The 15,474-nt window shown below is 38.6% G+C and overlaps 1 pseudogene; it reads right to left on the bottom strand.

Moving 5' to 3' along the window:
- Nucleotides 1-486: 486 nt before the first annotated feature.
- Nucleotides 487-15,250, bottom strand: G3bp1-ps6 (G3BP stress granule assembly factor 1, pseudogene 6; annotated as a pseudogene).
- Nucleotides 15,251-15,474: the final 224 nt, after the last annotated feature.

Genomic DNA, 15,474 nt, shown 5'->3' with positions numbered 1-15,474 from the left:
GAAATATTTTATTTCCAGTTAGTCACACCACCAGCAACCTGGTGGCAGTTGCCAAAAGACAATTTTTCCACAGCAGAAAGAAGTCATGACACTTTGTAGATAATAATATAGATTTTTCAAGTCCTGTGTCTCCCAAAAAATGAAACAACTGTTGTTAGTGTTACCGAGACATGCTTCTCTGAGGAATGAATGGTCTTGAAATTCCACTCTGTGTATGCAGTGTGAGCACGAAGGTCAGTCTTTTCTCTTCTTTACAAATCTATTCCTCTTAAAGTATCATTCCAGAAAACCAGGAATGAAGAACTAAAGGATCAAGGGAGAAAAGGGGTTGGGGAACACACACCATGAACACAAGGGAAATCAAAATTGTACAAACTCCAGCAGTTTATATTAGACTTCTCAGAAACACCAAAGGCTGGTTGAAGGAATTCAACGTTCTGCAGGAGCCCCGAGCTATATGCTGTGTGGTGATCTGGGCCAAGCAATTCACTGCCTTTGAATTGTAATCCCTGTGCCTATGCCAAAGCCTGGTTTCTGCACCATGCCTCAGAGGGGAGGGCCTCTCATTCTACCACTTGGCCCTTTACAGAGGGGAACTCCTGTCCCCTTAGGCGGTTATTCCTGAGGTCACCTTCACTGGCAGCTGGAGTCTTCTTCTCTTTCACATTCAGATGGACCATGCCTAGGAATATGATGGGCCTATTATTAAGGCCCTTCTGGACAGATTCAGAATCATCAAACACAACAAAACCATAATTAGGTAATTTCCCACACTGTTGTTATGCAGCCCCACCACATTTCCATGATTTCGGGGCGGGGGGGGGGGGGGACACCTTCAGTTAAGACTTGTCAACCTCATGTGGCAGGTTCCCAAGAAGAGCTGGTGACTGACAGGGTGCCTCACAATCCTTAGAGGTTCCTAGTTCACCAGCCTCATGGATTAGCAGGGGTCCTCTCTGAGGAGGGATATTGATCCCTTGCTCTCCAACTCTAAACTCTCTGATCTCTCTGAGGCCTTTGTGGTGGAATCTAAGAATCAGGCTTAGATTCTGGATGGGGCTTTGATGGTGGTACTTTGACCACATGAGGTGGTATCCCCTCACTGGAACAGCCCCACTGGGAGGAAGTTTCTTACTAGTTACACATAAGCAAGAACATTTCTTCAAGTCTTCCTGTGCTGGGGCCGCAACTGGTGGGTCTGGGGAAGCGCTCTTCTGCATGTCCTTGAGAGCAGCTTCCTTCAATGCAGGCTCAGGTTTGTCCTCTCAGATTTGTGGCACAGGTTTCGGCCCTGGTCCTGGCCCTGGTCCTGGCCCTGGGTCTGGTTCTGGCTCTGGAGCTTCCAGCTCCACTACAGACTCTTCTAAACGCTCCTCCAAGTCATTGCTGACAGTTTGATCATAGAAGGCTCCAGAATCATCAGGAACCACCTCTGGTGTCTTCTGTCTTCAGGTTCTTCTACTTCTTCCTCGGATTCCTCCTGAAGCATGATGACAAAGATCTCATCTTGGTATCTGAACATTGAATTTTTTGGCTAAAGAGCCCTCAGGGGCAAGGACAAAGATCTGCATGAAAGTACACAGAGCCTGTTTATTGTTGTATAGCAGCCCCAACACTTGGACTATCACCCCATCATTCAGAATGACATGAGCATCCACATGGTGGCTCTTTGAAGTTTTGTGACATTCTTCACTTTCCTGTGGACTTCATTCTGCCTGTAGACTGCATCTGCTGCCTTCTCATTGGAATCCAAGCCCCTGAAGGCATAGGAAGAATTCTTGCTATAAAATTTGTGCAGCATGTCCAGGACCTGGTTCAGCAGGGTGTAGCACTGTCCCACAAACTCCTGCCATACCAGCCCAGCAGGGAACAAGGCTTCTCCATACCATCACTTTGGTCTATCCAACCTACCCAGCTGAGCGGGGAGGACAGGACAGCTATGTCCCTCGTACAACCACTGCATATCTAGTTAGATACATAACCAGTTCAACAGGTGAGAAATAATCAGGCCTGGTACTTAAAAACTAGCCAAATAACCATGCTAGTGAGGCCATAGGACTTAGAGGAGTACTTAGTACAACCAGTCTACCAGACAAGCCTAACTGCTTACTGTATTCTAAAACTTATCCTCATTTCCACTAGTAAATGTAGCTCTCAATACTCTTCAAAGAAGCTTTTCTTTGCAAAATTAAGAGACTGCTACAGAAAACCAAAACTGATCAAAATGCATAGATCAACTGATCATGGGTGTCCAGACTTAAATGATATATGTAAAATACAACCCCTAAATCCAAGGCATAGGTAACATCACAAAAAGGAGGGGAAAAATCATAAAATCCAGAGGATGTTCTATAACTCAGTTATGTGGTAATATCAGTTGCAGCAATAGGTTTTACTATCAATTTCTAGATGGTAACCAAGAGCAATGGCAATAGCCTGACTCTTTGGGGGACCTATGAGTTCTCACTAGGCAACAACTAACAAAGAAGTAACCTATCAATGAAATTAAGTTTTTTTTTCTTAAGGGGCAGTATCTAATAGAGACATAATAAAGTAACTCCATCCCACAATTCCGGCAGAAGTCACACTGTTGCTAGGAATATGAGGTACAACACAACCTACCTCCCACTAACATTGCTTAAATTCCCACCCAGTTATCTTTAACAATACCCTCTCTTCTTGGCTCCATATCCTGGCCCACAAATCTGGCAAAGGGCCCTTGCTCTACTGGAAACCATGATGGTACTAAGAACCCCAGGCCCTCAACTCCAACAGAAGTTTCTGTTCTTATGGAAGCCAAGCCAGTACTAAGTACCCCCAGAGACCAAGCTGTTACCCCAAACCCCAGAGGCTACATGCATACATGGAACTCCAGAGGCCAAGCTGTAATCAAGAATATTATAGGTCATGCCAGTTCCCAGAAGACAATAAACTCAAATGCAAGACAGCACCCAAAACCCCAGCAGTGAAACCCCACGGAACCAAAAGACTTTCTGTTCACCAGAACCATGGACCACTCAGGCCAGAAGACCACAAGGAAAACAGAAACCAGGGGAATATAAAACATCCACCAAAAGATATCTCAAAAATCTGCTACCTTACCAGTACCTACTCCAAACCCAGATGACTAGAGGCAGAGTAAGAACACATCAAAAAGAACCTGAACCCAGATGTCCTGCTTTATCAAGTACTGGATATTGCAACACAGCTGAAGCACAAGAAAATGGCCTTAACACCAATCATATGAAGTTGATAGAAGTCCTTATAGAGGAAAGGAACAATTTCCTTAAAGAAATCCTGGAAAACAAACAAACAGATGAAGTAAATGAATTAAACTGTTTGAGACCAGAAAATGGAAATAGAACCAATAAAGAAAATACAAACTGTGGGAATCATGGAGATCAAAAACCTAGGTAAGAGAACAGGAACTACAGATACAATCATCACCAACAGAATGAAGTAAGTCCATTTTGATTCTTTCTTCCTCTCTCTCTCTCTCTCTCTCTCTATATATATATATATATATATATATATATATATATATATATATATATATATATATGTGAGTGTGTGTGTGTGTGTGTGTGTGTGTGTGTGTGTGTGCGCGCGCTTTAAGTGCTTCTACAATATTATGTTCTTGTATGATTGTTTGGAAAGTCACTTAGTATCACTTATACCTCTCCTTATCTGTACCTATAGCCCTTCCTTCCATTCTTCATATAATTTAACCATCCCCACTCCATTATTCCAACTTAACTGCCTCCCTCCCACTTTAAGTAATCACATTCTATCTTCCCTCCATGGTACTTGACTAATTTCCAGACTTCTAATGGTATTGCAAATGAAACACGTGTACCTGAACACTTAAATGCAAACATCAACAAATACTAAAAATGTGCAATGTTTGTCTTTCTGAGTTTGATTTTTTCATTCAATATGAATGTTTCCAGGTCCATTTATTTGCATGCAAATTTTAAAGTTTTGTTTTCCTTTACAGACGAATAGTATGTCATTGTATAAATGAACCCAGAGATGAAGGTGTGGTTATGCAAAGATAAATCAATAAAAATAATCTACTTAACAAAAGACCCAAGAACAGAAAGAGAATAATTTTCTCATTAGATATGGGAAAGAGCTTTGAGAAAATCCAATATCATTTCATGATAAAAGGCCCATAATTTTTAGGAAAATACAAGACATACTGCATGTAATAAAGATAATATCCACCAAGTCCATAGCCAACAACATGCTCAATAGTTGCTCAAAGTATTTCCACTAAGGTCAGAAACAAGCCAAAGATGTCCATTCTGTACTTCCTCCCCTCTTTTCTTCAATAGAGCATCTGTAGTCTTAGAGTATATAGACAAGGAAAAGATATGCAAATAGAAAAGGAAGAAATCAACATGTCATTTCTACATGTTATTTAATTCTCTATATAAAATATTCTAATTTTATCAGAAAATTCCTACAGCTCATGAATACATATGACATGGTAGCAAAATATAAAATTAGCTCACAAAATTCAATAGACTTTGAGTATACAAATGACAATAATGAAAAAGAATTCAGGGAACCATTGTCAATATCCTTAGCTAGGCATATATTTTATATGCATAGGTAACTAGCTGCTCTAGTTAGGAATAAATACAGCCAAAGAAATGAAAGACCTGCACAGTAAAAGTGTTAAACTACTAGAAAAATAAACTGGAGAAGATACAAGAAGATGGAAAGTCTCACATGCATATGGACTGGTAGGGCTAATATTGTGAAAATGTCCATATTACCAAAATTGATCTATGAATTCAACATTATTCCCATCCCAAATTACTTGTAAAAGCACACTTGATACATAAAAGTGTTTATTTAAAATGTCTCCTTTTTACTCCGTTCTTTAGATTTTCAGGAACTGAGAAGGTGTAACAAAAATATACATGTAGGAAACTTAATTTTTCTTCCATGGATTATCTATAAAGTTAAAGAAATCTCACAGAAATTAAACTGACTAATACACTAAGTAAATGAACCAACTAGATTATTTCTGTTCATAGGTAACTAATTGCTCTGATTAGGTTTCAGAAACTCTATTCCAAAGAAAAGTGTAAATCATGAAAAGATAAAAATCAGCATATCTGGGGGCTGGAGAGATGGCTCAGGGGTTAAGAGCACTGACTGCTCTTCCTAAGGTTCTGAGTTCAATTCCCAGCAACCACATGGTGGCTCACAACCATCTGTAATGGGATTTGATGCTCTCTTCTGGTGTGCATGAAGACAGCTACAGTGTACTCATACATTAAAAATAAATAAATCTTTTAAAAAAAATCAACATATCTGGTTTTATGTGCAGGTCCTTGATACACTTGTACTTAACTGTTGTACAAAGGGATAGGAATGGATCAATTTGCATTCTTCTACATGCTGACCACCAGGTGAACCAGCACCATTTGTTGAAAATGCTATCTTTTCCCCACAGAATGGTTTTAGCTCCTTTGTCAACGATCAAGTGACCATAAGTGTGTGGGTTCATTTCTGGGTCTTCAATTCTGTTCCATGGATCTACCTGCCTGTCTTTGTACCAATACCATACAGTTTTTTATCACAAATGCTGTGTAGTACAGCTTGAGGTTAAGGATATTGATTCTTTTATTGTTCAGAATAGTTTTTGTTATCCTGAGTTTTTTGTTATTTCAAATAAATTTACAAGTTGCTCTTTCCAATTCTATGAAGAACTGAGTGGGAATTTTAATGGGGATTGCACTGAATCTGTAGATTACTTTTGGCAAAATTGTCATTTTTACTATATTCATCCTGCCAATCCATGAGCATGGAAGATCTGTCCATCTTCTGAGATATTCTTCAATTTCTTTCTTTAGGAACTTGAAGTACTTGTCATACAAATTTTTCACTTGCTTGGTTAGAGTCACAACAAGGATATTTTACATAGTTTGTGAATATTGTGAAGGGTGTCATTTCCCTAATTTCTTTCTCAGCTTGTTTCTCCATTGAATAGAAGAAGGCTACTGATTTGCTTGAGTTAATTTTATATCCTGCCACTTTGACAAAGTTGTTTATCAGGTTTAGGAGTTCTCTGGTGAAATTTTCTGGGTCACATAAGTAAACTATCATATCATCTGCAAATAATGATATTTTGACGTCTTCTCTTCCAATTTGTATCTCTTTGACCTCCTTTTGTCTGATTGCTCTGCCTAGGATTTCAAGTACTAAATTGAATAGGTAGGAAGGGAGTGGGCAGCTTTGTCTACTCTCTGTTTTTAGTGGGATTGCTTCAAGTTTTTCTCCATTAAGTTTGATGTTAGCTACTCCTTTGCTCTATATTACTTTTACTATGTTTGCATATGTGCTTTGAATTCCTGATCTTTCCAAGACTTTTAACATGAAGGGGTGTTGAATTTTGTCAATTGCTTTCTCAGCATCTAATAAGGTGATCATGTGTTTTTTTTTTCTTTGAGTTTGCTTTACAGAGAACTACATGGATAAATTTCTCTTTATTGAAGCATTTCTGCATCCCTGGGATAACGCATACTTGATCATGGTGGACAATCTTTTTGATGTGTTCTTGAATTTGGTTTGTAAGAAATTCATTGAGTATTTTTGTATCGATGTTCATAAGGAAGATTGGTCTGAAGTTCTCTTTCTTAGTTTGGTCTTTATGTGGTTTAGTTATAAGCATAATTGCGGCTTCATAGAACTAATTGAGTAGTGTTCCTTCTGTTTCTATGTTGTGGAACAGTTTGAAGAATTTTGGTATTAGGTCTTCTTTGAATGTCTGATAGAATTCTGCACTAAATCCATCTGGTCCTGGGTGTTTTTTTTTTCCTTTGGGAGACTTTTAATGACTTTTATGGGACTTTTTAGGTGGTTTATATGATCTTCATTTATCTTTGGTATCTGGTACTTGTTTGTAAAATTGTCCATTTCCTCCAGATTTTCCAATTTTGTTGAATATAGAATTTTGAAGTAGAATCTGATGACTTTTTTAATTTCCCCAATTTCTGTTTTTATGTCTACCTTTTCTTTTCTGATTTTGTTAATTTGGATACTTTCTCTGTGCCCTCTGATTAGTCTGGCTAAGGGTTTATCTATCTAATTGATTTTTTTCAAATAACCAGCTCCTGATTGTTTTGATTCTTTGTATAGATTTTTTGTTTTGTTTTGTTTTGTTCTTTGTTTTGTTTCTACACTGAAACTAGAAGATAAAGTGTGGAAGAACCTCGAACACATGGACACGGAGGAAATTTCCTGAACAGAACACCAATGGCATATGCTCTATAATGAATAATTGACAAATGGGACCTCATAAAATTGCAAAGTTATGTAAGGCAGAGGAAACTGTGAATAGGACAAAACTGAAACCAACTAACTACAAAAAAATCTTTACCAATCCTATTCTGATAGAGGACTAACATCTAAAATATACAAGGAACTCAAGAAATTAGACTATAAAGAATCAAATAACGCTATTAAAAATGGGGGACAGAGCTAAACAAAGAATTCTCAACTGAAGAATATCAAATGGCTGAGAAGCACCTAAACAAGTCTTCAGCATCTTTAGTCATCAGGGAAATGCAAATCAAACTACCCTAAGTTTCTACCTCACACCAGTCAGAATGAATAAAATCAAAAACTCATGTAACGACACATGCAGGCAAGGATGTGGAGAAAGAGGAACTCTCTTCCATTATTGGTGGGATTGCAAGCTGATACAATCACCTGGAAATTAGTCTGGCGGTTCCTCAGAAAATTGGACATAGTACTACCTGAGGACCCAGCTATACCATTCCTGGGCATATACCCAAAAGATGCTTCAAAATATAACAAGGACACATGCTCCTCTATGTTCATAACAGCTTTCTTTATAATAGCCGGAAGCTGGAAAGAACCTAGATGCCCTTCAACAGAGGAATGGATACAGAAAATGGGGTACATCTACATAATGGAGTACTATTCAGCTATTAAAAACAATGACTTCATGAAATTCTTAGGCAAATGGATGGAACTAGAAAATATCATCCTGAGTGATGTAACCCAATTACAAAAGAACACAAATGGTATGCTCTCAATAAGTGTATATTAGCCCAAAAGCTTGGAATACCAAAGATACAATCCACAGACCACATGAAGCTCCAGCAGAAGGACAACCAAAGTATGGATGCTTCAGAAGGGAGAACAACATATTCACAGGAGGAAATACAGAGACATAGCATGGATCTGAGACTGAGGGAAAGGGCATCCAGAGATGGCTTCACTCAGGGACCTATCCCATATACTGTCACCAAATCCACACAATATTGTAGATGCCAAGAAATGCATGCAGAGAGGAACCTGATATAGCTGTCTCCTAAGAGACTCTGCCAGAGCCTGACAAACACAGGTGCTCACAGTCAACCATTTAATTGAGAATGGTATCCCTAATGGAGGCATTAAAGAAAGGACTGAAGAAGCTGAAGGGATTTTTCAACCCCATAAGAAACACAACAATATTAAACAACAATGCCACCCACAAAGCTCACAGAGACTAAACCAGCAAACAAAGGGTACACTTGGAGGGACCCATGACTCCAGCCACATATGTAGCATAGGATGACCTTGTTGGACATCAGTTGGAGGAGAGGCCCTTGGCCCTGTGATGGCTCAATACCCCCATATAGGGGAAGGCCAAGACAGGGAGATGGGGGAGTAGGTGGGTTGGTGGTTGAATACTTTCATAGAGGCAGGGAAAGGGGTAAGGTATATGGGGACTCTAGAGGGGGGAATTGGGAAAGGTGATAACATTTGAAATGTAAGTAAAGAAAATATCCAATAAAAAAAGAAAAGAAAAGAAAAGATAAATATCATCAAAGTGTGGTAAAAATTCTCTGAATAATTCACTCAGGATACAATCACTACATTTTCTTCAAGTACCCATTTTAATAACCTGTGAATATCTTTTTTACATGCAAATTGTATGAATAAGTAACAGATGTTGTTGCAGGTGAAATAATGCTGATTCTAAAACTGAGTACCTGAAGAATAATAATGCCGCTCATTGAAATAGTATTAATTTCAAAAATTATTATGGATATTTCACCTGTGGATTTTTTTTTACTGAAGATTAGAACAATGCATCAAACTGCAAAATATACTGAGTGATGTATCCCAAACTGAGAAATAAAAACATCGCAAATTTTTTTTTATCCATATGTGGATCATAGCACTGAATTATTAAGTTTGTCTATTTAATTTGGCATACCTGTGGAATCCAGAAATCTACTAACAGATCGCTGGTGCACAGAGTAATAGAACACTGCTGATGTGAGGAAGAAAAGGGAAATAGTGAGGTTTAAGTAAGGAAAGGGGAAAGGTGGCAGAGGAAGATATATTCACATGATACAAACTTAAGCAGAATTAATGAACTTTGTTAAATTACTAATGATCTCTTCAGAATTAATGATATATATATATATATATATATATATATATCAGCAAAGAGTGCAATTTAAGTCAATTGTATTCTGATAGTTTCAACTGTCTGGAAATTATGGGATAAAGGCTTGTTCTCCTTGGTGCTACTGAGAGGTAATGGGAAGCATAAAATATGAAGGTGCACTGTCAAATGTTGTACTAATTAGGGACTTTTGCTGAATGGGATGGACTTTAACTCCTTTCTAAGTTTCATTTCTTAGTGAAGAAATGAACTGCTTTGACAAATTCATTATTCTGTTTCATCACAGGTTGGAAGTGATAGAGCAAGTTCACCATAGAACAAACTCTCCAACAAATTCAAGTATTCTCAAGAGAAAAGCAAACAATATCTATCGCCATGATTTAATTTTCCTTCAGAAATAGACTACACTCTTTAAGTTTTATTAATTATGCTAGAGAACACATTTTCTCATTTTAATTTTTTGTGCTGTTTATCATTTATCCTCCAGCCAACATTGGAAGTCAACAAATATTTATTTATTAGCCAGAACTTTTCCATATTTTATTCAAGTGACATCATATATTATTGAAGTTTTCAATAGCTGGATTATTTTGTTCAGTATAATAGTACTTAGAGAAAAACTTTATAGATTTTGTCAGAATTCCTTCATTTGAATACCAAATGTTTCCATTGTACAGGTGAAATGAAATACCTCAAAGCATGTATTATTTTGTTAAAACTGTTTTACAGCTTCATACATGAGCAGCACTCCCAGAACCCTATTCCCAAGTTTATATTCTTCATAAATATATTCTTTTTTCTCAGTTTTTATTTATTTTCTTTCCATTTTTTAAAATTGGGTATTTCTTATTTACATTTCAAATGTAATCCCCTTTCATGGTTTCCTGTCCATCAGCCACCTAACACCTCCCCTACCATTCTATAAGGGTGTAGACCACATTTGGTCAGTCGCCATTTTTTTTTTCTATTTCAATACTAAGCATCAATGCACATAGGAAATCTTTCTATCTTTTCAGATCCTCTTCAATTTTTTTCTTTAGTGTCTTACAGTTTTTAATTATGCAATTCTTTCACTTGCTTGGCTAGAGCTATACCTCAACATATAATATTATTTGATGCTATTGTGAAGGGTATTCTTTCCTGATTTCTTTCTAAGTTCATCTGTCATTTGTATATAAGATGGTACTGATTTGGTGTATTAATTAAGGATTATGCTACTTTGCAAGCAGTTTCCTGGTGGATTTATTTTGATCGTGTATATAATTATATAGTCGGCAAATAAAAGTATTTTAACTTCTTCCCTTCTTATTGTATCCTCTTAATGTCTTTCAGTTTTCTTATGGCACTAAAATCTTCTGGCCCTGGGCTTCCATGGATTGGAAGACTTAAACATTGCATCTATTTCACCAGAGGTTCTGGGTCTGTTTTATTTGCTTATCTGATTTTGATTTAACTTCAGACAGTGGTTAAGTATTGAGGAAACTATTTCCATTAGTTTTTCCCGTTTGGTATTTTACAGTTATTTTTTTTGATGGAAGGAAATTTATAATGTTTGGAAATACACACTTAGTTCAGATTTCTATTCCATTGATAAAGCATTGTAGCAAAAAGCAACTTGGGAAGGAAAGGGTTTACAATTCATCATCCAGAGAAGTCAGGCAGGAACTCAAGGCAAGAACCTGGAGGCAGGAGCCTGTGGAGAGGTGTGGAGGAGTCCTGCTTAACTAGCTTGCTCCCCATGTCCCCATGGCTTGCTCAGCCTGCTTTCTTTCTTTTTTTTTCCATCTTTATTGACTTGAGTATTTCTTATTTACATTTCGATTTTCAGTTGTTATTCCCCTTCCCGGTTTCCTGGCCAACATCCCTCTAACCCCTCCCCCTCCCCTTCTATAGGGGTGTTCCCCTCCCCATCCTACCCCCATTACCGCCCTCCCCCCAATAATCACGTTCACTGGGGGTTCAGTCTTGGCAGGGCAAAGGGCTTCCCCTTCCACTGGTGCTCTTACTAGGCTATCCATTGCTACCTATGAGGTTGGTGCCCAGGGTCAGTCCATGTATACTCTTTGGATAGTGGCTCAGTCCTGGAAGCTGTGGTTGGTTGGCATTGTTGTTCATATGGGGTCCCAAGCCCTTTCAAACTCTTACAGTCCTTTCTTTGATTCCTTCAACGGGGGTCCTGTTCTCAGTTCAGTGGTTTGCTGCTGGCATTCGCCTATGTATTTGCTGTATTTTGGCTGTGTCTCTCAGGAGAGCTCTACATCCAGCTCCTGTCCGCCTGCACTTCTTTGCTTCATGCATCTTATCAAATTGGGTGGCTGTATATGTATGGGCCACATGTGGGGCAGGCTCTGAATGGGTATTCCTTCTGACTCTGTTCGAAACTTTGCCTCCCTATTCCCTGCCAAGGGTATTCTTGTTCCCCCTTTAAAGAAGGAGTGAAGCATTCGCATTTTGGGCATCCTTCTTGACTTTCATGTGTTCTGTGCACCTAGGGTAATTCAAGCATTTGGGCTAATAGCCACTAATCAATGAGTGCACACCATGTATATTTTTCTGCGATTGTGTTACCTCACTCAGGATGATAATTTCCAGTTCCATCCATTTGCCTATGAATTTCATAAAGGCATTGTTTTTGATAGCTGAGTAATATTCCATTGTGTAGATGTATCACATTTTCTGTATCCATTCCTCTGTTGAAGGGCATCTGGGTTCTTTCCAGCTTCTGGCTATTATAAATAAGGCTGCTATGAACATAGTGGAGCACATGTCTTTGTTATATGTTGGGGCATCTTTTGGGTATATTCCCAAGAGAGGTATAGCTGGGTCCTCAGGTAGCTCAATGTCCAATTTTCTGAGGAACCTCCAGACTGATTTCCAGAATGGTTGTACCAGTCTGTAATCCCAACAACACTGGAGGAGTGTTCGTCTTTCTCCACATCCTCGCCAGCATTTGCTGTCACATGAGTTTTTGATCTTAGCCATTCTTACTGGTGTGAGGTGAAATCTCAGAGTTGTTTTGATTTGCATTTCCCTTATGACTAAAGATGTTGAACATTTCTTTAGGTGTTTCTCAGCCTTTTGTTATTCCTCAGCTGTGAATTCTTTGTTTAGCTCTGAACCCAATCTATTAATGGGGTCATTTGTTTCCCTGCGGTCTAACTTCTTGAGTTCTTGTATATTTTGGATATAAGCCCTCTATCAGTTGTAGGATTGGTAAAGATCTTTTCCAAATCTGTTGGTTGTTGTTTTGTCCTAACAACAGTGTCCTTTGCCTTACAGAAGCTTTGCAGTTTTATGAGATCCCATTTGTCGATTCTTGACCTTAGAGCATAAGCCATTGGTGTTTTGTTCAGGAAATTATCTCCAGTGCCCGTGTGTTCGAGATACTTCCCCAGTTTTTCCTTTATTAGTTTGAGTGTATCCGGTTTGGGGTGGAGGGCCTTGATCCACTTGGACTTAAGTTTTGTACACGGTGATAAGCATGGATCAATCTGCATTCTTCTACATGCTGACCTCCAGTTGTACCAGCACCATTTGCTGATAATGCTATCTTTTTTTCCATTGGATGGTTTCAGAACCTTTGTCAAAAGTCAAGTGACCATAGGTGTTTGGGTTTATTTCTGGGTCTTCAATTCTATTCCACTGGTCTGTCTGTCTCTGTACCAATACCATGAAGTTTTTATCACTATTGCTGTGTAATACTGCTTGAGTTCAGGGATAGTGATTCCCCCAGAAGTCCTTTTATTGTTGAGGATAGTTTTAGCTATCCTGGGTTTTTTGTTATTCCAGATGAAATTGCAAATTTTTCTGTCTAGCTTTCCTAAGAATTGGATTGGTATTTTGATGGGGTTTGCACTGAATCTGTAGATCGCTTTTGGTAAAATGGCCAGTTTTACTATGTAAATCCTGCCAATCAATGAGCATGACATATTTCCATTTTCTGAGGTCATCTTCAATTTCTTTCTTCAGAGGCTTGAAATTCTTATCATACAGATCTTTTATTTGCTTGGTTAAAGTCACACCGAGGTACTTTATATTATTTGGGACTATTAGGAAGGGTGTTGTTTCCCTAATTTGTTTCTCAGCTTCTTTCTCTTTTGTGTAGTGGAGCTACTGATTTATTTGAGTTAATTTTATACCCAGCCACTTTGCTGAAGGTGTTTATCAGCTTTAGTAGTTCTCTGGTGGAACTTTTGGGATCACTTAAACATACTATCATATCATCTGCAAATAGTGATATTTTGACTTCTTCTTTTCCGATCTGTATCCCCTTGATCTCCTTGTTGTCTGATTGCTCAGGCTAGAACTTCAAGAACTATATTGACTAAGTAGGGAGAGAGTGGACAGTTTTGTCTAGTCCCTGATTTTAGTGGGATTGCTTCAAGTTTCTCTCCATTTAGTTTAATGTTAGCTACTGGTTTGCTGTATATGGCTTTTACTATGTTTAGGTATGGGCCTTGAATTCCTATTTTTTCCAGGACTTTTATCATGAAGGGGTGTTGAATTTTGTCTGTGCTTTGTGTTCCTGTGCTTGCCTCTCGCCATCAGGTTTTCTCTAGTGTTACCTTGTTCTGCTATTTCTGACAGTGGCTAGACTGTCCTATAGGCCTATGTGTCAGGAGTGCTGTAGACCTGTCTTTCTGTTTTCTTTCAGCCAGTTATGGGAACAATGTGTTCTCCTTTCAGGCGTGTAGTCTTTCCTGTCTACTGGTCTTCAGCTGTTCCTGTGGGCCTGTGCCCTTAGTCTACCTGGCAGGTCGCTTGGAGCAGAAAAGTTAGTCTTACCTGTGGTCCCGCAGCTCAATTGCTCGTGGGGGGCTGCTGTTGAACTCTACGTGAGGGTGGCAACCAGGTGGGCCTACGCTGCTTTTTCCAGGGGCCCCAGTGCACCAAGATCCCATATGGCATTAGGTGTTTTCCTCTGGAGTCAGAAATGTGGGCAGAGTGTAGCTCTTCTGGCTCCCAGTCGTGTCTGCCCCTCTGAAGGTTTATCTTTTCCTCCCATGGGATTTGTGTGCAGAGTACGGTTGATCTGGTTCCTTCAGGTCCGGGCGGTGTCTGGAGCGCAGGGGTACAAATTTCTAAAGCATACGGTTATGATTCTCTAGATTTCTTCTATATCTGTGGTTATTGCCCCCTTTTCCCCCTCAATTTTGCTAATTTGGGTTGTCTCTCTGCCTTATAGTGATTTATTTTTATTACATATGTGTGCATTTATATGTTTGTATATGCATGCATACAAGTATTTATGTCTTTATGACTGCCTGTGATTTTCTGCCATATATACCATGGAGTCCAGAAAAAAAATTGTCAGATCGCTTGAACATAGAATTATGAGTAGTTGTGAGCCTCCCAGTGTGAGTGCCAATGTCTAACTAACTAAACTTCCTGGAAGAGTGGTATGTGCTTTTAAGCCCTGAGCCATCATCTCTCCAGCCCAGCATTTTTACTTTATAATTACACAAAATAATGTGCACTTAGAAAGCTAATTTGCAGTATTTCATAAATGTATATATCATATAATGGTCAAATCAATATTAACATATTTTTCTCTGAAAATATCTATCATATCTTTGTATTGAAAGCATTTATATAGAAAAATGCTTAAATTAAAACTGATGAAATACATTCTCATGAACATAAGAAGAGATTCCTTGCACAATGATAATGTCATTATAAATTAGTATAGTCCTTATGGAAAGTAGCATGAAAGTTTGTCAAACATAAGCAATTGAACTGCCATTTTATTCAACAATGCTGTGTGTAGGCATATGAAATGAATTCAGTATTTGTAAGGACTACCCGCATTCTCAAATTTATTGTCCATAAGAGCTCTTGCGGAATGACATTTAGGTTTTAAAAACAATTAAATTCTGGGACCTGGAGTCATGATTCCGCATTTATGAGCAATGTGTACACTTGCAGAGGACCATGCTCCACTTCTCAGTACCTAGGTATGGCAGCTAACAAGCATGCATAACTCCACCTCCAGAATATTCTGAATCTGCTTCTGCCCTTTGCAGGCACAAAGT

Source organism: Rattus norvegicus, chromosome X, assembly GCF_036323735.1.
Source record: "Rattus norvegicus strain BN/NHsdMcwi chromosome X, GRCr8, whole genome shotgun sequence".
Taxonomy (NCBI): Eukaryota; Metazoa; Chordata; class Mammalia; order Rodentia; family Muridae; genus Rattus; species Rattus norvegicus.
Note: the sequence above shows the minus strand (reverse complement) of the source record. Positions and strands in the feature narration are given on the sequence as shown.